Genomic DNA, 22,960 nt, shown 5'->3' with positions numbered 1-22,960 from the left:
AGCACACACCTGTTCCCCGTCCCCGGATCTTTATTTAAGAAGATAAACGAGGGCAGGGCTCTCTCCGCCTTCACAATCCAGAAGCAAGACCTTCACCCCTGACGTCCACATTAAGGGAACTCGCCAGAAAAAGTGATGGAGAAGACCTGATGTTTTAATGAAGTGAGAGCATCTTACAACCCCCCCCCCCCCCCCCCCCGAAACTGGTGGTGGACCCTCAATCTGTATTTTACACCCCCACCTGTGATGAATGCAGGCCTCAAATGGGCCGTGACGAGCCCATTAATCAGCATCCGGTCGTCCCTGCTTACCAGTTCCAGAAGCTTCTGAAGGAGAAAGTGGCCACTACTGTGTGCCTTTAAGGACCTGGTGTGAACGCTAACGCTACAGCACAGGCATCCATCCGTCATCCATAAGCACCTACCATTCACGGCGATCCCAGGAAGCACCCCCCCCCCCCCCGGATACGACGTCGGTCCATCATAGGAGACGCACTCCTAGCACTTAGAGACCCTGATTCAGAGCGACGTACAGGAGAGGCAGACCATGCATCACGAGCACACGGCTGTCAGGGAACCAACTAGGCTTAAGACTGTGCCTCTAATGAATGACCAGCAGCAGGTGATACCAGTTAGCAGTACAGCAAGCGCTAGCCAGCATGCTACATACATAGCAAGAGGCTAATAACAGACCAGCTGGTCAAATGGGTTTTACAGCAGTACCATCCATATACAGGTATACAGAGAAATGTCGCTCCTCAAGACAGCAATGTGACATACAGACAGCAAGGGACAAGGAGAGTGTTTCCATAGCAATTATGGTGCAAAACACGGGACAGTTTGAAACAGGGGGGCTGGACACATATGGGCAGGAGCCACCCTAAAATGTTCTTTACCCCCAATAGCTGTACAGTAACTTGTTATATAAGTCTGTTCTCATCCATTGTCATTAAAATCCATGAAAACCTGACTTTTCATTTCCACAGTGTTTGTTCTAGGATGCTTGGGTCCCAGGGAAATGCAGCAGCAATTGATCACTATGACTTTGTAAATGTCACTGGGGGCCAAAAGCCCCCACCTGAGCGTCAAAGCCTAGACTCACCCCTGCATAAGAGTTTCTATACACAACAGAAGTGCTTATATACATTGATAGAGACAAAGCAGATCAGTGGAAATGCCAACTCTGCACGCAGAAAAAAAAAAAAAAACGGGGAATTTGAACCCACATCCCCAAAAGGCGGCGCACAGAAGCAGCACAGCGCAGGCACGAAGACCCCACACAAGGCAGGCGGGAATCCTGCGAACCTCGTCAATCAGGGCGCCGACTTCCAAGCCGGGACAGGAATAAGCACTGATCTGCATGTCGTTCAAGACAGTAGGTGGTAAAATAAACAAATGAGTTTCTCACATAAAATATCTCTCTGTGAACGAGGCCCCTGGGCCAGGATCCTAGCAAAGCATATTCATCTATTTCGAGTGCTGTGTAGGGGGGGGGGGGGTCCTGTAGATATCATATCATTTATCTAAGAGATGGTTCTACCACAGATTTGCTTAGAGGGACAAAGAAGGGAGATGCTAATTGGCCCATCCATTCCGGGGATCTCCCATAATGCAATCTGTCAGCTCCCTGACTTCCTGAGGAGTGCAGTGTGGCCGAAGAGGGGTATAAATTCTCAGGGATAAACCATACAAACCTCCTTTGTGTGGCGCTACTGGCCCCCCCAGGCATCTCCCTAAGGCTCTGGCTGACGGATGGAAACATAAATAGAACTCCCGGGGGGGGGGTTGGGGGGGGTGGGGGTGGAAGCAGTCTTAGTCAATGTTTACTGTGTGATGAGAAACATGACAATTGCAAGCGATGGGGTTTGAACCTCGGATAATGTTTGTTGTGTGACAACATACAAAGTCGGGGTCAATATTTACCCCAGAACAGCAGACAATTAAGTGATCCGTGCCACTTGGGACTGGGTTAGAGTCCCAGTGCCAAAATAGTTTCTGTTGCTATCCCGGTAGACTAGGACGTGCCAAAGGGACCAACCAATCTACCACATCACACCAGCAGGGTGCAGCACGGTTAAGACTAAATGAACAGAAAGAGCTTCTCCCAGACAGTGTACTTTCAGCGGCAATTAAACCTGGATTTAAGAGCTTGTTTGACGTCAGATTGTGTCAGAGCGGATCCAACGGTGCATGTTCACTTAATTAAGTTGGTGATTAATTATGTTTCAGAGGTACTTTATATTAAAAATAGATAAAAGATAAAGGAATTTCTTAGCCAATTAAGGTCAGCAGCAAATTGTTAGCTGGTAAATCTTTTCCTAATTAATAGTTAATTGCATTAATGGCGAATTAACAAACATGGATATTAGTTTTTGAGTTTGAAGGAGGGGGAATTATTTCCTTGTTTCTAAAGGAGACTAGCGATTATGAAGGACGGACGGACAGACAGATGGATGAGTGTCAACCTCAGACCTCAACAAGTGGAACAATCAGCAGGTTCAGCAGCACAGTGAGGTCCAGTTAATGAAGCAACACCAGTTTATACTGGGAACAGAATTAAGGAGGACCTTAGTACACCCATAGTACATGAATGCTTTCTGCATTTTCAGCACTGGCTGAAAAAGCCTCCTGTTAATGCACAGCCAAAATCTCTAACCAAAACCAGAGTCCAAAACTGGCCTGTAAAATCAGCTGGAGTTCGGCCACCATGGACACCATAAGATGGTTAAACCACCAAAATCCCACTTGGTGTGAGGCTGCGCTTCCCAAACATGGGCAGCAGGTGGGGCTGTGGTTGAAAGGCTGTGCAGAGATATAAGGTTATGCCTTATCTGCTCTCGGTGGCCCGAGGCTAAACCATAAACGTTCCTCCATGTGTAAAATGATGGAGGAAACTCCAATTCCTCTTTGGTCCACATGTGATATTCCAGCGTTCCCAGTGATGTGCTGCTCGGCTGCAGGCTCATCCTGACAGAGACCTGCATGCTGCTCAGTCACTAAGATATACACGACACACTCCAGATTCAAGATGGCCGCTAACACATTCATTTAGAGACAGGCCTATGACAGAGAATATCAGTCAAAATTAGAACCCCCCCCCCACAGTGTTTACTCTCTGAAACAAATCAAAAGACTATGATATGTGTCACCTGTTAAGTGTTCAAAGACTCGGCGACTGGGCAGGACCAGCCAAGAAGGGAAGGACACCTTCCGCTCAGGTCTTAGGAGGGACACCTTCCGCTGAGGCCTTAGGAGGGACACATTCAGCTGAGGCCTTAGGAGGGACACCTTCAGCTGAGGCCTTAGGAGGGACACCTTCAGCTGAGGCCGTAGGAGGGACACCTTCCGCTGAGGCCGTAGGAGGGACACGTTCCGCTGAGGCCTTAGGAGGGACACATTCAGCTGAGGCCTTAGGAGGGACACCTTCAGCTGAGGCCTTAGGAGGGACACCTTCCGCTGTGGTCTTAGGAGGGACAACTTCCGCTGAGGCCGTAGGAGGGACACCTTCAGCTGAGGCCTTAGGAGGGACACCTTCCGCTCAGGTCTTAGGAGGGACACTTTCCGCTGAGGCCTTAGGAGGGACACCTTCCGCTGAGGCCTTAGGAGGGACACCTTCCGCTGAGGCCTTAGGAGGGACACCTTCCGCTGAGGCCTTAGGAGGGACAACTTCCGCTGAGGCCTTAGGAGGGACAACTTCCGCTGAGGCCGTAGGAGGGACACCTTCAGCTGAGGCCTTAGGAGGGACACCTTCCGCTCAGGTCTTAGGAGGGACACTTTCCGCTGAGGCCTTAGGAGGGACACCTTCCGCTGAGGCCTTAGGAGGGACACCTTCCGCTCAGGTCTTAGGAGGGACACCTTCCACTGAGGCCTTAGGAGGGACAACTTCCGCTGAGGCCTTAGGAGGGACACCTTCAGCTGAGGCCTTAGGAGGGACACCTTCCGCTGTGGTCTTAGGAGGGACACCTTCCACTGAGGCCTTAGGAGGGACAACTTCCGCTGAGGCCTTAGGAGGGACACCTTCAGCTGAGGCCTTAGGAGGGACACCTTCCGCTGTGGTCTTAGGAGGGACACCTTCCACTGAGGCCTTAGGAGGGACACCTTCAGCTGAGACCTTAGGAGGGACACTTTCTAAGGCAGCAGCCTTACCAAGACTGCGTTGCCTTGGCCCGTCAGGAGGTGACATCACTGACAGCCATCAAGGGATCAGGAGGTTATGAGGGTGCATTTCACCAAACATCACCCTGGAGGTCCACCTTGAGGAGGAACAGCATTCCTGAAGTGTGAGCACGCAAGGAATGCTTCTTTGCTCAGGGCTGTGTGAGGATCAGTTTTCTGCTGCTGAAATGAGGTGGGGGCGCCAGCTGATTCATTCCTGTCTTTGCTGACTCCATGTCACACCCCCACCCAAGTTTTTCAGGAAGCTTATGTCACTTCCTGCCTTCCTCCCCTTAGAGGTTCCCTGGATCCTACCTAAATCTTTCTTGGATCTGAAAATGCAGTTTTGGAAAGGAAACAGAGAATCACGACCGGAGCAGCGGTTAATAGCAAACAGATGCTGCGGCAAGCTGGGGGGGGGGGGGGGGTGTGGGGGGTGGGGACACATCGACATGCTCAGGAACGCGGCAGCAGTACCTCTGGAAAACCTGCATTGCTCAGCCCCTCGCAAGCCATACCTATGTTACTCACATGGCAATTAGCATGTCAGAGGTTAGAGGGTGGGCTGATAGTGGTCTTCATGACACTGCCAAGAAGGTCAATCCAGCAGCTGCAGATTTGCATCCCTACTTAGTGAGTCCACTCACCTAAACCACCTAAAACACACTTCTAGCCGCTTCAAGCTCACTGCCTCTTTCCTGGGTCATTATCGCTCTCCACCACGAGGGGGCGACGATGAGCATTTGCTAATTATCGCCTTTCCGCCTTCCGATTAACTCAGCAATAGATTGCCACGATAGAGGAGAGGCATACTTCGTGGAAGACGTGGACAGAGATGGCAGATCCATCAAATGATACAACAGCTCCATCAGCTCTGGAATTTACAGGCTCCGGCTGGGAGGGAGAATTTTCGGGGTAGTTATTTGTGGAATGTGGCCCGGAGTTTGAAATTCCAGTTATCCTTTGACAGAGTTACCACCCCAGTGGGACCCCCACCCTACATGTGTGCTTCTTAAATATCCCTTTCGAGTGCAGCCCATCGACAGAGCTGCTGCAACCCCCCCTCATCTTCCCCCCATCAGTGACATCATTTTGCATTAAATCATCCCTCCTGGTCTCCAGCTGTCTCTGACCCCCTCGCAGTCCCCCCATCTTCCTCCAAAAGGAACCGTTCGAAAATGTGGAAAAACCAACCACTAAATCAGCCTGGCTCTCCACCCGTCTAACTGACTGGGAGGACACACCCCGCCTCCCCCCACAGGACAGCGAATCCCAAATGAAATGTAGTCGTCTGACCTATGACGAGTTCGACAGGGTGATGCTGGATGCTGTTATGACAACCGCAGACACGGGTGATCAGGACCAATAAACATCAGGATGGGGCGGGGGGGGCGGGGGTGGCATTGTAAGGCGACATGCGGCCATCCGTACCCAAACTCAGAGTCACTCCGGGACAGAGGGACAAATGGGCCACCGCAGCAACTAGACGCAGCAGGGTCATGCAGGGGATTGTGGGAAAAAAAACAAAACCGATTACAAAAACGGAGACAGAGGGCAAATCCTGCGTCCTGAATTATTCTCAGCTCCTCCAGGGCACAGAAATCCCCTCCATCAGCGGGGCTTGACAATGCCCCAGACAGAGAGATTCACAAAACAGCCCCCCCCATCTTGGTCACATGACCTTATGAGGATTTGAACTCTCTATTTAACATTGTCATAGTTAAATGTGCAAATCTATCTAACCGTCCATTGTGTAAAACGCTGGTCTGTAACCAATCCAACTGTTCTCCCCAGACGTGGGAAACATCAAATTTCTCTCTCTCTCTCTCTCTCTCTCTCTCTCTCACTCTCTCTCTCTCACACACACATACACAAAAGACACACACTCCTGAGTACCAGATGCTGCAAGGCAGTCAGAAAAAGCCTCGGTTGTCAGTTGTATAACCCTGAGCTCCATCCTGAACACCACCAGTCAATGGGCCAGGTTCCTGTTTATCTGTCTGGCTAGTGAGCGTCAGACCATTGTGGGGCACTGTGGGGACGTTCAGGACAGGTACGAGACAAGGAGTTATGATTTAATGCAATCTGATGTCATAGATAGATAGATAGATAGATAGATAGATAGATAGATAGATAGATAGATAGATAGATAGATAGATAGATAGATAGATAGATAGATAGATAGATAGATAGATAGATAGATAGATAGATAGATAGATAGATAGATAGATAGATAGATAGATAGATAGAGGGAACCCAAGTGGGTCTGAGACTGCTGGACACCTCGAGGTATGATTTAATGGAATGTGATGTCAAGGATATAAAAACAGGGGGAAGGTGAGGGGGTTTGACACACATCTTATGGTATGATTTGACTTAATGTGTGGACACAAATAGATAGGAGAGGGGGTTCAGGACAGCCAGACATCTTAAGGAATGATTTAGTTGTATGCGATGTCACAGAGATAGAGGGGGAAGGTGAAGGGGTTCAGCACAGCCAGACACCTTACGGAACGATTGAATGGAATGTGATGTCACAGGTTGTGGAAACTGAATCAAATTCTTTGTGCTGGGAGGTGATTCTGCGGCTGGGGAAGTCAGTACTCAATGGTTTTTGGTGATGACTGTTATGGGACATTAGAGCTGGAATTTCCAGCTTCCAATGGGACAGAGCAGAAGCAGGGAGAGCTGACAGAGGCCCGGGGGTGACAAAGGGGGACTCCGTCATTCAGCAACCCGGCCCTAGGTTCAGCCAAAAAAGAGGGTGTTTTTATCTACTGGAAACAACCAGGGCTCAAATGCCACTGGACATTAACCGCCTTTGTCATGATTATTTTTCTTGCTAAAAGGAGGAATATATAATTTGGTTACTTCAACTATAATAATAACAATGGCTTTTCATTGCCTGTATGATATATCTCTAAAATTCCAGCATTTCTATTCTATTGTAGGATTCCGGCATTGTTCTCTTGTCATGCAAATCGTCATTATACCGTAACGCCAAATGTGTTTTTCCTGTTAAGATATGCTGATTATCATAAGAGGAACAGAAAAAGCCACAGCCGGAATAGGGGAAAGCAGATGTCAGTGATGGGGAACGGGATGATTCCAGACAAGGTCGTGCGAGGCGGGAAGCAGGACGGCAAGCGAGGGGCGGGTGATCCACTGGGAGCCCTGTTCTGCTCCCCGAAACGCCAGAGCGGGGGAGGCTGGGGCCAGAGCTCCACTTCTCCCACCCAAAACAGAAGTTTAGGTACAGATGGGCAGATTCTTCCTCAAATACAAATTTTTGGTGCCAGCAAAGAATAAAGACAAGTAGCTATACACCAAAAAATGACAGACACCATTCCGCCTCCCTCTCTCTCTCTCTCTCTCTCTCTCCCCTTAGCCCTCCATCTCTCTCTCTCTGTCCAACTTGCCTGCTCCATAACTATCTGCTATATCTGTTTACACAGCCCCTTGTCTCCCGAGGAGATGAGGGATGATGTCACAGAGCCCCGGGGTACCATTCCGGAATCTTCCCGCTGTTTCCCCGTTCGCCAACTTCCCGAGCTCTATAACCCTCCTTCCCTAGACCCTCTGACCTCCTCACAACCTGGACTGGAGGAACCAAGAAAAGCTGAAGGGAAGGAAGGAAATAGCCGCCCCCCCCCCCCACCAAACAAAAACCCTTCAGGCACAGCAGGCAGCTCCGTCCTGCCCCTCCTCAGTCGGCACTTCCCAGATACCATCCTGCCATTTACAAGGAGTCGGCTTGGAGTTACCTCACTTTCACCATATTCTGTGTTACACTCAAAGAGCAGCGATTATCAGACGTGACGTCCTCTGGTTAATGGGATACAGAGAACGGAACACATAAGATAAGAGCGGCGATAGCAGAACACGTTCTGAAATCCAGCGTTAGCGTCCCTCTGCTATGCTAATGTATCTCGATCAAACATCTGAAGCCCTCAGATCTCACACATGAAAAATTCCCTGTATATGCACAGCACCTGGAGAAGAAAAGTGGTCCTGATGCCAAAGGATTCGGGATGAAGACACTCCAGACTGATTAGCGGGTCATGCGGTCCGCCACTGGGAGTCAGGCCATTCATGAAAAGGGGAGGATTAGTTTGGGTTTGGGAGGTGGAATAGGGAGAGCAGGTACGTTCATGCCCTAGTGTGACTGGGGGAGGGTGGGGGGGGGGGTGTGGTAGGAGGTGACACTAACACCTTCTCGGGAAGATTGCGCCGGGATCCAGAGCCAGTCGAGTGTCCCCTGTCACATGACTGGGACCTTGTGGTGACACAAGAACGCAAAAAACGCACTTAGGTAGCGCATGTAGGGCGCAATGAATCATGAGACTGATCTTGTTCGGTGAGGATGCAACCGATGTAACCTTGATATTTGGGGTGGACCAAGAACGACATGTAGGGATTTTTGTCGTGCTCTGTACTTCTGTTCTTGAGTAAGGGAATTGTATTTTGGAAAAGTGAGAAAACGTGAAAACACAGGTACAGTTAAGCAGGCTTATTGAGGAACACCCTACGTGTGCCGAAGGACAAGGCAGGTTGGGGGGGGCCAACCACTAGCAATGCGCCACTGTAATGCACTGTCCCACCTGGGACCGCCACCCAGTGTGCCCCCCAAGGCTCCTAAGGACTGACCTCGTTGAGCACCAGTCCCAGTAACCCCAGTCCCAGGTTAAAAGAGCTGCTGCATGCCCATCATAACCAGTGTGTCTTCATGACGACGGCCTTCGATAAGGGAGGGAAGCTGGTCAGCGTTGAACGTGACCCGGGTGGTAGTGATGCTGCTGACGCAGTGACTCACAGGGGAATAATGGGAGCACATCTGCCAGTGGCAGAGGAGGCTAGTTCAGGTCCAGAAAGTACAAATCCTGACCAAGTTTTCGTTTCAACCAAACAGCTGCGTATAAAGAGTCACAGTCACAGAGTACTCAGCTGGTTGGTTGAAACAAAACCTTGGTCAGGATTTGTACTTTCTGGACCTGAACTAGCTACCTCTTTCTAGCTTGGACCCATTTTACGGCAGGTGGGGGTGTCGGAGAGGGGGAGGGAGGGTCCAGAAGCCCTAGTATGCAGACATACAGTAGCGTTTATGCCATTTTAAAGCAGGATGGGGGCTCCTATGATGAACAGGAAGAGCCAGAGTGGTCATGTGGCATTCAAACATCCAGACCACGTTTAGGAGGCAAACAATTGGTGGGGGAAGGGGGAGGGGGCGTCATATGACCTCCCTCACCATGCCACATACGTAGAATTCCATGCTTAGAATGCACACACACAGACACACACAGATACACCCACGGACACACACACAGATATACAGAGACACAAATACAGAAAGAATCACACACATATACAGACATATAGACATACCGAGATACACCAACGGACACACAGAGACTCAAACACAGACAGACAGGCAGACAGATACACTCACAGACGGCGCCGGTTCAAGGCACAGACGCGGCACAGACATCAGACTCCTGAGAGGAATGCCGACAGCTGAGAGGCAGCATGACGATGGGGGAAGGAAATAATCAGTAAAGAGACAACTCTCCCCCCAAGCCAAAACCGCACGAGGCTGGGGGCGGGGCTAAATGCAGCAGGTTTAGCTCAGGAGTGCCTCAAGGGAGTGAGACAGGCAGGTTTACGGGTGACAGTGTCCTACCTGTGGCCGAGGGGGTCCTCTTCCGTGGCACAGCCAGGTTCCCATTGCTGCTGCCCTGAGTGCGTCCCGTGGGCAGCCTGGAGGATGACCCTCCCGAGGTGGGCCTTGCCAAGCGCGAAGGCTTGGGCATGGCTGCCCCCTGGTGGAGGGTGGGTGTGGCTGCAAGCTACCGTCCAACCTGCCCTCACTTCATCGCATGTCTCTCCCTCTCCCAAGTCTCTGCTCTCCTCCACTTTTTCAGTCTCTCTCTCGATCCTTCCACCCTCCCACCTTCTGTCTCTCCTCTGTCTCTTCCACTCCTTTTCCTTACGTTTCTCCCTCCTCCTGCTCGTCTCCCTCCTCCTCCTCTCCCGGGTGCCGTAGCACGGACTCCTCGGATGGCAGCCGCTCCACTTGGGCGGCAGACACAGTTTACAGACTCCCCTGGTGAGTCAGGAATGCATAGACTCCGCCCCCTCAGGTAGACTGGACCCAGTCAGAGCCAATCGAGATGTGAACTGCGCATCCAGAAAGCCACGCCCACTCCTGGTACCACACCCCCCCCCCCCCCCAACCCCTTGCTTGAGGAAGAGAGAGAGCGAGAGCTGGGAGGGGGAGGTATGCATTGCTGACAGGCTGCTACGACAACAGGGAATGACACCTCAGCTCTCGCTTAGACTGCTCTCCTTCTGTGGCACACGAGCCAGCACAGCAATGGGACACCCCGAGGGAGAAAGAGACTGGAAATGAGGTAGATGGATCCCACCTCAGCTGGGCAGGACCCCAGCTCGTTATTCATCCCCACCCCAAAGGAAAAATCTCACAGACCCCTCACCAAGTTTATTGTGTTGGGGGAGGAAAAATGAAAGGGTTTGCAAGAGATGCGTTTAAGCCAAAGGAGCTTGTTAGCACGCCGGTGACGCTCTGCTTTGCAGTTTTGAGCGCATGCTTATGACAGAGCAGGTCGCCCCAGTCCTCTGTGAGCCAGAGCGCGGGCGGCACACATGCCGGCATTTACACGGTGCCCTGTGCATTTAACACGTCTGCAATAACGCAGCTGCTGTGTCCACAGCCCTTCAGAAAAACCACACCTGCAGACTCAGAGATCACAGAGCACGTTCATTTAGGCGAGTGGCAAACGGGGTGGGGGGAGGGCTGCGTGGGGTGTCCAGGTGAAAAAGTCTGTTAAGCTCACACACACACACACACACACACACACACACACACACACACACACACAGGTCTGAAATTGTATTTTTGTGGGGACTCTCCATACATTTCTATGGGGAAAACTCTAATCCCAACATGACGGCCTTAACCACTACGCAGCCCTAACCTTAAGCATAAGGAACCAAACAAAATACGAGACTTTTGGCATTTTTAGTTTTTTCATTGCATTCACAGATCTTTGTGGGGACATGAAAAATGGTATTTATTACATTGTGGGAAACATGTGGCCCCACAATGTAATATAGATATAATCCATATACACACACACACACACCCACCACCAGGGGGGGGCGCTGCACATTCCATTATCCCTGAGAGCCCAGGCAGACCAGCCCTTTACTATAATCCGCCCCAAAGCAAGCAGAGAAATTCCGCCGTCTTACTGCCCCCAATGCAGCCCTCTGTCACCACAATGACATGGTCCTCACATTAATGGTCACTTTCGTTTTTAATTATCCTTGTCACTGAACACGTATTTCAAATAATTAATTTAGATTAACTTATATTCCCTCCTAAGAAGGAAGAGACCTTTTGTTTTATTGATTTGAAAATAAGTCCAGATCAGTTTGCTTGTCTTAAAAGCCATAAACACCCCTCCTCCAGCACCCCCCCCCCCCCCAAAACAGGTCAACATCAGTCTGTGGTGGCCATTGGATCAAGGAAGTGTAATTAACTGGATTTTCCTGGCCCAGAGCTACAGGCTTTGGCGGGGGGGGGGGGGGGGGGGGAGTTAGCATCCCAGACAGGCTGCTAGCCTTTGAGGTGTATGAAGGCACGCAGAAACCAAGGTCAAAGGGCAGAGATACCCCCCGCCCACACAGACTTTGGTGTAAAAACATGCCTGCAGTCCTCAGAAGGAGGCTGGAGTTTCCCATTTCCTGTCCGATGTCAGTGCATTTAAAATGCCCTGCAGCTAAAACTATTCCGAAAGAAGCCGAAGTGACAAAAGCGGAGGAAAGGGCACTTAACGTGAAACTGAGTGCATTTAGATAAACTCACTACAGGCTGACGGACGTGTGCGGCTGCCCCCACAAAGGCTTCCTCCACTTTGTAAGGAAACGAAGAAGTTCTACGCTTGTGTTTGTCCTTAATTTTAATCGATTCCTGAGTTCTGTCAGGGTGGTGTTACGCCTCACCTCTGCGCTGTCCCTTTAATTCCAAATCATGCAGTGAATCTTTAAATGAGCTTATCTTAAAACGGCAGCCTTTTACCGTCTCAGACTCTCTCTGATTCTCTCATGCCCTGGGGACACAGGAACAGTCATGCTCCTCGGAGAAGCAAAGACATATTTAGGGGAGACCAGGCTCTCTACAGGATCCTCTGCAGAGTTTTAGACAGTCAATTCAACATCAGCAAGAATCGAACAAAGACTTCAACATCACCTTTATAGCTGCCGCAGTATATCTCCTCCATCTATCCATTCATCTGTCCATCCATCAATCCATCTACTTCATAACTGCTTATCCAGTACAGGGTTATGGGACAAGCACATCACAGGAAGCACAGGGCACAAGGCAGAGACACCCTGGGTGGGATGCCAGTCTATGCCAGGACTGGCATTGCTTGTTTTCCATCTTTTATCTGTCCCCTTGTTTAGTGTTGTAGGGTATAAAGAAACCTTGTTCCACTCTGGGGGCGTGTCCAGGGCTGACCAATCAGAACATTCCATTATTAACTGAAGATGGTGGTGACCTCGAATAGCCAGCACAACCCTTTCTCCCCAGGCCAAGGTCATCATGGGTCACAGCGGGGCTTCCTGGGACGCGGGGCACCAATCACACTCCTTCGTGGTGAAGCTGGGGTACCTGGTGCCAGACAGACTCTGCCCCCTCCTGCTGTCACAGATCAATATCCAGGATATATCAAAATGAATACTAAAAATATTTACAATGGCGCCCCCTATTCCTGAGGAGGACCATACCCACAGGTCACAGATCTTTACAGACACCCCCTTCTCAAAATCAGACCTCAAATTTTCTTCCCATGACCCTATTTGTGGCGAGGACTTTGGTTCCATTGCGATTCCTCTGCAGTAAAATCACGAACCCCTGGGGGGCGCCATGGCCTTTGGTGGCAGTAAACCAGCTTGCTCACCAACCTCCGTCTGATGCTTCATATCCTGTTGTAACTGCTTAGCGGCTATGCATTTAGCGCATTAGCCAAACATGTTCCCGGCCTTGAAACGATTCTTTCTAAACTGCTTTTCTCAGAATGATTTGCAGACTGCAGAGGATGGTTCGGGATGGCCAGCACTTCAAAGCTCACTAAAATCACTGTCCCACATACATTTGTAGGCCTGTTCTCGCCGCTTTTGATTGGCAGAGGGTGTAAGAAGAGTAGGAGGGAGCTGTCCAGTTTTGTGGGATGGCTGGTTAACATGTCAGCCATGTTTTGCTTTGGCTAGGGTGACCACTCCTCTGGATTTCATTCGGACAATCCGGGACCATTACTGGGTGTCCTTCTTTTTGCCCCATCTGTCCACCTTTTTCTCTCCGCCCTGAAGACTTCATTAGTAATTAGAATGCAGCACTGCTGTATTTAAAATAGCCTTTTGTTTCCTGCACTTTACTGTATCAAACTTAATCGCTAACTTGACTGCATCAGTGGATTAAATGAATTAACGAACATAGTTTCCCATAGCTTCATTGACCAGTGTTGTTATGCTATGTCCTGCCTGATAACTGTTTCATGGGTGTCCCCCTTTTTACCTTTTTTGGACCTTTTGTCTTCCTTTGTGGACAGAGACGCCCTCAGTTTTAGAGAGTTATGCTGTTGGTCTGCGGAGCCATTGTCAGCCATGTTAACCTCGGTGGAGTGGGGGGTGGTGGAGTGTGTCATGTCTTGGTAGAATATGAGCGTCAACATGTTAGCCATGTTAGCCTCAGTCAAGCAGCAGCGTTAGCATGTTAGCCATGTTAGCCTCAGTCAAGCAGCAGCGTTAGCATGTTAGCCATGTTAGCTTCGGCCAAGCAGGAGCGTTAGCATGTTAGCCACGTTAGCTTCGGCCAAGCAGGAGCGTTAGCATGTTAGACATGTCAGTCTCAGTGTAGCGTGGAAGTTAACATGTTAGCCATGCCACTATCGGCAAAGCAGAAGTGTTAGCATGTTAGTCATGTTAGCTTCAGTGGAGCGAGGGCAGTAGAATGTTACGCATGTTAGCCTTGGCACAGTGAGAGCGTTAGCATGTTAGCCATGTTAGCCTTGGCACAGTGAGAGCGTTAGCATGTTAGCGATGTTAGCCTTGGCACAGTGAGAGCGTTAGCATGTTAGCGATGTTAGCCTTGGCACAGTGAGAGCGTTAGCATGTTAGCCATGTTAGCCTTGGCACAGTGAGAGTGTTAGCATGTTAGCCATGTTAGCCTTGGCACAGTGAGAGCGTTAGCATGTTACCCATGTTAGCCTTGGCACAGTGAGAGCGTTAGCATGTTAGCGATGTTAGCCTTGGCACAGTGAGAGCGTTAGCATGTTAGCCATGTTAGCCTTGGCACAGTGAGAGCGTTAGCATGTTAGCCATGTTAGCCTTGGCACAGTGAGAGCGTTAGCATGTTAGCGATGTTAGCCTTGGCACAGTGAGAGCGTTAGCATGTTAGCCATGTTAGCCTTGGCACAGTGAGAGCGTTAGCATGTTAGCCATGTTAGCCTTGGCACAGTGAGAGCGTTAGCATGTTAGCCATGTTAGCCTTGGCACAGTGAGAGCGTTAGCATGTTAGCCATGTTAGCCTTGGCACAGTGAGAGCGTTAGCATGTTAGCCATGTTAGCCTTGGCACAGTGAGAGCGTTAGCATGTTAGCCATGTTAGCCTTGGCACAGTGAGAGCGTTAGCATGTTACCCATGTTAGCCTTGGCACAGTGAGAGCGTTAGCATGTTAGCGATGTTAGCCTTGGCACAGTGAGAGCGTTAGCATGTTAGCCATGTTAGCCTTGGCACAGTGAGAGCGTTAGCATGTTAGCCATGTTAGCCTTGGCACAGTGAGAGCGTTAGCATGTTAGCGATGTTAGCCTTGGCACAGTGAGAGCGTTAGCATGTTAGCCATGTTAGCCTTGGCACAGTGAGAGCGTTAGCATGTTAGCCATGTTAGCCTTGGCACAGTGAGAGCGTTAGCATGTTAGCGATGTTAGCCTTGGCACAGTGAGAGCGTTAGCATGTTAGCCATGTTAGCCTTGGCACAGTGAGAGCGTTAGCCATGTTAGCCATGTTAGCCTCAGCGGAGCGGGAGCCTTTAAACCAGCCTGACTTACAAGGTCATCTGCTCACTAAATTCCCTGCAGTCAGCCATCAGTAGTTGCTCAGTTTCCGTTTGCTAGGGGTGGGGGCCATGGAAAAGCCTGACCTCAGAAGTGGAAAAATAATGGTCTTTCCACAGCAGTAAACAAGCCCCAAATGGCCAGCAGCCCCTGGAGAGTAGTGGACCAGGTGGGGGCGCTCCTCATCTCCTGGGTGAGGGGGACAGCTTGGTCAGACTTCCATAAGGCTGTGAGAACTTCATTCCAATAATCTGTAATCTTCCTCCCATCTCTGTGTTATGGGTTTGAATCCCGTTCTCTGTTCTGTACGTGGAGTCCACATGCTCTCTCATGGGTTGTGCAGTTTTCCACCTGATGCTCAGCTTTCCTCTTGCAGTTCCTGGCAATTGCACCCTGTGCTTCCGGTGATGGACTGAAAGCCCACTGTGACCTTCTACTGAAGAAGTCATTACAGAAGAGAAATTTACAAAAACACAACAAAGGTCAAGGTAATGAAGAGACTTTCCCTGCGGCATCAGATACATTTACTGTAAGTCACAAAAAAATTGCTCACATTCTTCTTCTGGAAAGAAACGCGGGCGGCCAGAAAGCAGCCGGTACTTTCCATCCTGCCGGGTGCTCGGTGCCACATAGACCAACCCAGAACGTACCGGCAGCGTGATGGAAGCAGCTCCCCGATGCCTCAGAGGTCGACGATCTTCATTTGTTTCACATACCCCCCCCCCCCCCCGAAATCTCTGTCCAAACGAACTGCAGATCATGATGCCCTTGAAAAAAAGGCTTGCATGAAATGCACATTGGCATTATCAGCGAGCTTCAGCTGGGAGTTAATTTGTGGGGACTGTCAGTACATCACAATTAGAGGGTGGGTGAGAGACGAGCCAATCACGGCCTCATCACGTCTCTGCCTAGAACACAAGCCACTGCAGGACTCAATGGCATTAACGTTGTTTGTTTGTTTCCCGTGGGGGGGGGGGGGTACTTTCCTGGCTTGTGTTTTCTGTATGTGTTTTTTGGATCTCTCACTCCAGCTGACCTTTTAAGCCACTTCGTATCTAGCTGGAAAAAAAAAAAAACGACCGATAATGAACACTCCCTCTACTGGCCATGCATGATTAAAATCAGAATGCCCAAAAGACATATTATTTAAATCTGATGCATTCAGCTACTTATTAACATACCAGGAACACATCATTAGTTGCAAAAAAAATCATGCTGCATCATTTTTTTTTCCTTCTCCATTTTTCTTTTCCTAAACCAGGACACTCGGATCACAGGCTACTTCAGAACGGAAGACATAGTGCATTCTGCACCCCAGCCAGAAGGTGGCAGCAACACAATAGCCTAGGGGTCAGTTTCGATACTGCAGTTGAGTCAGCCTTTCTGAAAAGTTAAGATTCTTTCGGTGCCCCAAAAGACACAAAGTCCTCTTTGTCTGTAATGCCCCCGGGGCAAACAGAAATCCAAGACTGGTCGGTTTGAATAATGAGACAAAGAAGGAACTATGTTGAATAAAAATTCTTCAGAAATCCATCACTGTAACTCCAGGATATAAAGTAAAACACAGTAGATGTATATAAATTTATTACTGAACTTTATTATGAAAAGTTTCTACCATTAGGTACCACCAGGGGGCTAATCACAGCTAATTTTGTGCAGAGACTCCTCTAGACTATACTGACACATCACATTAAAAAACCAATTACCATTCTCTTTGCTTAAAGCACCCATTTTAACATTGATCCTGATTAAAATGAACAAATACATTTTATTACCGATTTCTGATGTTAATTAAGCGCCGTTAATTTGAACATGGCCAGTTTTTAAAAAAACGAACTGAACTGGGTCTGTAATTAAGGAATGACTTTTAAACAGAAGTATTAATCCATCGATCTTCCATGATCCTTTATCGGGGGGCTCTCAGGGATAATTTATTTGGCCTCCATTTATAAACCCAAGGTTAAATGCATCGAAGACCTTGACATCTAAACGTGCCCCTCGCTCCTCTTATCCTGACCCCCACTGAGGCTCAGTGTGCCCCTGTAACCATTTTGGAGATCTCCCTCCCCCTTTCACATAAAAACAGGCCTTGGTCCGGCCTTTCGAAAGCGAGATGGTCTGTCGATTTTCTGAGGGCGAATACGGGGCATTTATTTTCGCGTGCGGGCAGGAACTCGACGTAAAAGCCCAGAAGAACACTTAACCTCACAAGTCACTAGCAGCCTCTTTGGACGTCCCAGAGGTCTAGGCTGCATCAGCACTGCATCACCAGAGAGTCACAGTAAGGAGAAAGAGGTGAGACATCCTCTCTTAATAGGACAACAGTAGCTCTCGTGCTGGGAAATTAACACAGTCAGCTCTTTACCTGGTTAAGGAGTCACGAGACTCCTACAGAGAACCCAACACCATGATAAAGGAGCATCCAAAAGGTTGGTTGAACATCTGAGACCAGGATCTGTCCCACATGTACACCCAGGTCACGCATGAGACATCCAGTGTCCCCAGTCAGGTTGTCATCAATCAGTTATCACTCTCCAGTTACCTATCTCTCTGGCTTGTGGTGGAACACGAGGTTCACTCGAAGGTCACCCATCGAGGGGAAACTCCAAACCCAGGGAGGCCTATGACTGAATGACATCACAGATGGAACCTAGAACTCAATATCGGGCATCAAGGCCAGAGACCTCCAGGATTGTCAGGATTTGGGATACTGATTCGCAGTAATCTCCTCCATTTAAGAGATGGCACTGCATTGCCGATATGGAACGAACCTTCGCAGCTTAACAATCGGGTCTCGAGTGTGATTTTCTCCCCCCACAAAAACCATCTGTTCACCTATGAATGTATCCCACGTATCCCAGTTTGGCCTCATCAACATGTCCTTACCGAAGCAAATAAAAAGCCAAATTTGACTAGAGAAGAACCATTTGAATCTTTCAGTGTAATGGATGAATGACACTAGCAATTTTAAAGTGCCTGACTGGTGGGGGGGCACTGCACATATCAGTCAATAGAAATGTTCTTTACAAGAAAAGTCTGAAATGCCCAATGAAAATGATGCTTTCCGGAAGATTCCAGAAAATTCCGCTTATTCGCTCAGGTGGCTGCTATGCATCAGCGCTAGCAGAGGAATCACTAGAGAAATGAAAGGCAGCGGAAAAAGTAGGATATTGAGAGACATTTATTCTTATCGTTACAAGAAACCACTCGAGGGAGAAAAAGTTCACGTGAAGTTTGAGCAATTTTAAGACGCGGAGAGGAATTAATAGACGCACAGGTGGACTCTACATGCATCAAAAGAAGCACAAAATAAGATGATCAGTCACACAGGTCTACCTACACCCAATTCTAAGACATTAGCACATGGATTAACGTTAACATTCGGGTGGTTAAAACGTCCCCTGATATTAAAACCTACATCCAAATAGCGAGATTGATACCCAGAGTCTAATTTAAAGCACCATGTTAGCTTAAAGAAGGCAAGGCTCTTCTACATGATCTGAACATTCCTCCCTGGTCTCTCCTTTCCAGTCAACTGCGGTAAACATTATTTATCACATTAAGGGACACCTTTTACAGGCTCGGTCACATGACCCTCCACTACTCTGTCCTCATACCATTTGAGGAAACTAGGTCAGTCACATCACCTCCCAGGTCACATGACTCTAATGAAGCCACTCGAGATGTTGACGTGTTTTTTTTTCACTTCAATCCACTCCGATGTGACAGTCTTATGTGGCACGGTCTTTTTTGTGTGATGTCAAGAACTTTTTAATCATCTTCGGCGTCTCCGTTTATAATGATTTTCTGTCGATGCCAGAGGCCTTCCCTACATTTGACTGGCTTGGGTCAAGGCCCGCAGGGAAAGTATTTTATTTTAATTGGAAAATCGGGGACTGGTGCCAGAATCCCTGCCGGGCTTCAAAAAGTTCACGATGACACTAGTCAAGGTCAGAAACAAACCACTGAAACAAGCCCCACACATGCACAGACTTGTGGATGGGCATAGAACCCAGAACCTACAGTGCTACCCACTGAGCTGCCCAGAACCCTAACCCATCTCATTTTAAGTGATTAGATTTTCCTTATCAATCTTCCACTCACTTTTTATTAAGTAAACTGATTTTCCTTTACGTTCCCATCAATAAAAAAACACCGTAGAAGCTGCCGGAGAGGCCCTTCATTGTGGAGGCCTGAACAGGGTTGTCTGTGGCAGGTAAGCAATTCTGCTGCTCCAAAGTAATGGACGCACTGAATGGGGGGGGGGGGGGGGCGGAGCACGGAAGTCACCCTCAAACGTGCTGAAAGACGTAAACAGCGTTTAAAATGGTGGCGCCTTGGCAATCCCGCGAAGGGGGACTGAATATCGGAATATTCCAGAGAGTTTCTCCTTCCCACCGGGCCTCAGTCATGGTGGGTCCTTCATGGAGATGCTTAGCATCCATCTGTGGTACTCGAATCGCTGGACATCAGGGGAAGGTGTCTAGCAGAATGGAGGCTGACCCCTGTCTCTCCCCCAACTCAAAGGGAGCTAAGAGCTCGGCAACATTCAGGTAGGACCACAGTGCTCTGAGTAAACCAGAGGACTTTCCAACCATTTAGCAGCCGAATCATTTCCAGCCGCACCTCCCAGAGGCCCACAGCTCAGGGGAAGGTACCTCACGTGGCAGAACGGCTCGATGGGGGACTGGGGAGAGTGTTACCCGCATCAAGCTCCGCCTGCCCAATCCCCGAGGGCTATAACGACATCATCCGCAAACACACTGCGCAGGGAAACATGGGATCAGCACCGCTGATCTGCAGCAGAATGTAGGGAGTCTTCATTCACGTCAAACGTCAGCTTTATGGGCCCCTGCCAATCGCTTTGTTATCTACCTGCCCGGAGGACCCATTCCACCCATCCAGGGCCAACATGATGCCGGGGGGTCAGAGGTCACGCAATGTAATTTTCATTCTTAGCAGTGTTGGGGAGGGGTGATTAAGGAATTATCCCAAGAATTCATTAAATAAACTTACTTTTTTGAAAACAAAGGGTCTGGATATGAAAAAGGGTCATTTGTTCAGTGTTTCTCAGTCCATGGAGACCCCCAGTCCAGCTGAAAGCGAGCAAAGCCGTGGACTGTCTGGCTGGGAGGGAATCTGGGGGCCCCCAATGATCAGGTTAGGAAACACTGACCTAGCCAACCACATCCGCAAAGACAACCCCCAAACATCATTAGACTGTTACAGGGAGACATCCTTCTGAAAAGCAGTCGCGCCCACCTGGAGTCTGAGAGGCTCCTCTTTGGGGGAGGGGGGGGGCACAGAATGCACCCTGACAACATGCTAAGCCCCGTGACTGTGACATTTCAACCATTTGGATCCATACAGGGTCCTTGGTGGACAGAGCAATGCCCCCCCTCCCCTCCCTGAGGTATCTCTAGTCCACCCCCCCCCCACCCCAGACCACTAAAGCTGGCACATGGGGGGCGATATGCTTGCATGGATTATTACCATATATGCACAGGAAACATGATTCGAGACTTGAAATCAAAGGATGGACTGATAGCTTTCAACCTTCAAACTGTGAAATTAAAGGCTTGTTGGTGTAAATAACCACATTTGTCTTCCCCGACAACACACTGCAAAAGACGCACTTCCCTGGGGTCAGGCAGCAGCCCGGGGAGGGAAGGGTTAATTTCAACCAGTCTGTGAAAAACTGCTGATGAATCAGAGTGTGGAGGAAAGAGCCTCAATCACAGCCACCCCCCACACCCCCGCTGGCTCCCTGGCTCACAGCACACCGTGCTGATGGTGTGCGTCCAGAATACATCCTGCTGCTAGTCATACAGCACATCTGCCATCGGGAGGCGCCGTCACATCACGCCTGACTTCAGCATGCAGCGTCATCTTGCCCAGCTTACTCGTACTACACCGCCAAATGCTGTGTGTGTCCCAGGAGTGGGGAGGGGGGATACCGTCCATGACGCCATGCCAGCTTCTGGGAGGCCCCCACCCATGTGGGGGACCAGTGGGGCCCCGAACCACACACTGCAGGGCCTCCCAGTCAGACTGGCTGCAGAGCCAAAATGTACCCCAGCACTCCGCTGCCCCTATCTGGATATCAGAGGAAATATAAACAAATCGTAATGGTAAGTCGCACTTTCTGCCTACTGCTTTGGTGTACCAGTGAGATTAAGGGCATCTCCTTACTTTTTCCCAGTCATGTGATTTTCTATTGGATGATACTCCAACCCCACCCGCACCCTGCTGTGATTGGACACAGCCACTTGAGCCTGTCCCCTCCCTGCCCCCCTTGTGAGTCTTCAGCCAGCAGGCATGGAGCCATGAGATGGTTTGGAACAGCCTCAGGGATCCCTTCTGGATTACCCAACTGTGCGCACTACCCTAAACCAAACACTAGAGGGTGCTCCTAAGCTTGATTGCAGGGCCTTCCATCATTACTCAAACAGCACGTCCCTCCGGCCTCACCCTAGCATGTGCTGCAGTTAGCACACTGCCGCATCTCCACCCAGCGCAGCTGAACCGGAACATCCTCAAACACATATGAAAGTTGTCACTAAACCACGTTTTGCATTGAATCACGATGTCTCAGTGTGTACAGAATCCTAAAACAACTGCATTAATCACCAATTACCCCCCCCCCCCCCGCCCCACACACACACACATCAGGTCGTCTCTCCTAGACTCTGCTCCCGCACCTCCTGCTGCAGTATGGATTAACGCCAGCTCGGATGACCGCGTGCTTTTTCGGAGAATGCAGAAACTCTCCGGAACAAGCGGCAGCTAGTGCCTGGGGCGTCTTCCTTCGAGCGTGTGGCCTGTCGATTGGGCTCACGGGGCACTTTCCAGTGTGACTGGAGTGTTCTCAGATAACACACTCACACTCCCCGGACCCCTTCACCCAGGGGGGGGCAAATCTGGACCAGCAGCCCTGCTCCCAACCCCATCATTGACATCATGACTTTGGTACCCATTGACACTCCCTATCAAGCAGTCTCTGTGTCCAATGCAAGATGCAGCGCCCCCTATACTCTGGGGTAAAAATGACAAGGTGGTCAACTATAGTTGTTCCAGGCCAGTGTGGAGATAGTAATCATGGCTTAAAATATCATGAATTATTTTCCCTCGGCATTATGTGAATGGTCACTGTGGGTGAACAAACCCATGTGAGACATGGACAGGAAGTGGAAACGAGGTTCAAATTGGGGCAACAAGAAGCTAAAGCTAAAGCAAAGAACCAAGCAGGGAACAAGGGGCTAACTCAGGGTAATAAGATTCAGGTTTATGGAACTCAAATGCTGAATATTTAATATTAAATACTCTGCCTGCACTAAACAACTGGGGTGTTCTATGGCCTATATGAGTCACTGTAGGCGCCTTCACTCTGTCCCAGAAATCCACACTTTCTCCCCATCCTGAGAGGTTGGACCCTGGGACTAGTTAGAGCCGAGTCCCCCTAGGCGTGCAGGCAGCGTTGTGCTGGAGATGGCATGGTCAGCGGGTAACGGGAGAGTCTCCGTTCCTTACAGTGATACTGTAATAATATCTCAGAGGACATCGTAAGACAAAAGCAGCTAAATAGCTGATATTGGGGCGACGACAATCTCAGAGCAGCTCAAAGATGGCGCCTGAGCGATAAATCTACATAATATCATCTATCAAATGAAAAGC

The 22,960-nt window shown here is 49.6% G+C and overlaps 1 protein-coding gene across 7 annotated transcripts in view; it reads right to left on the bottom strand.

Annotated features, from left to right (window-relative positions):
• The window catches only part of si:ch211-285f17.1 (sickle tail protein homolog), a 120,603-nt gene that overhangs the window by 69,081 nt on the left and 28,562 nt on the right, over positions 1-22,960 (bottom strand). Inside the window, exons 1-2 of one of the 7 annotated variants that reach the window (XM_049012400.1) lie at positions 3,612-3,652; positions 3,149-3,206 (exon numbers count right to left, since the gene is read on the bottom strand). The exons of 5 other annotated variants lie outside the window; for them this stretch is intronic. The gene's annotated coding sequence lies outside the window, so the exon portion shown is untranslated. Of the gene's footprint in view, positions 1-3,148; positions 3,207-3,584; positions 3,653-22,960 lie in introns of those variants that run through there. One more of the 7 variants, XM_049012399.1, reaches the window with a different exon arrangement.

The sequence above is a fragment of the Brienomyrus brachyistius genome, chromosome 4 (assembly GCF_023856365.1).
Source record: "Brienomyrus brachyistius isolate T26 chromosome 4, BBRACH_0.4, whole genome shotgun sequence".
In the NCBI taxonomy this organism is placed as follows: Eukaryota; Metazoa; Chordata; class Actinopteri; order Osteoglossiformes; family Mormyridae; genus Brienomyrus; species Brienomyrus brachyistius.
Note: the sequence above shows the minus strand (reverse complement) of the source record. Positions and strands in the feature narration are given on the sequence as shown.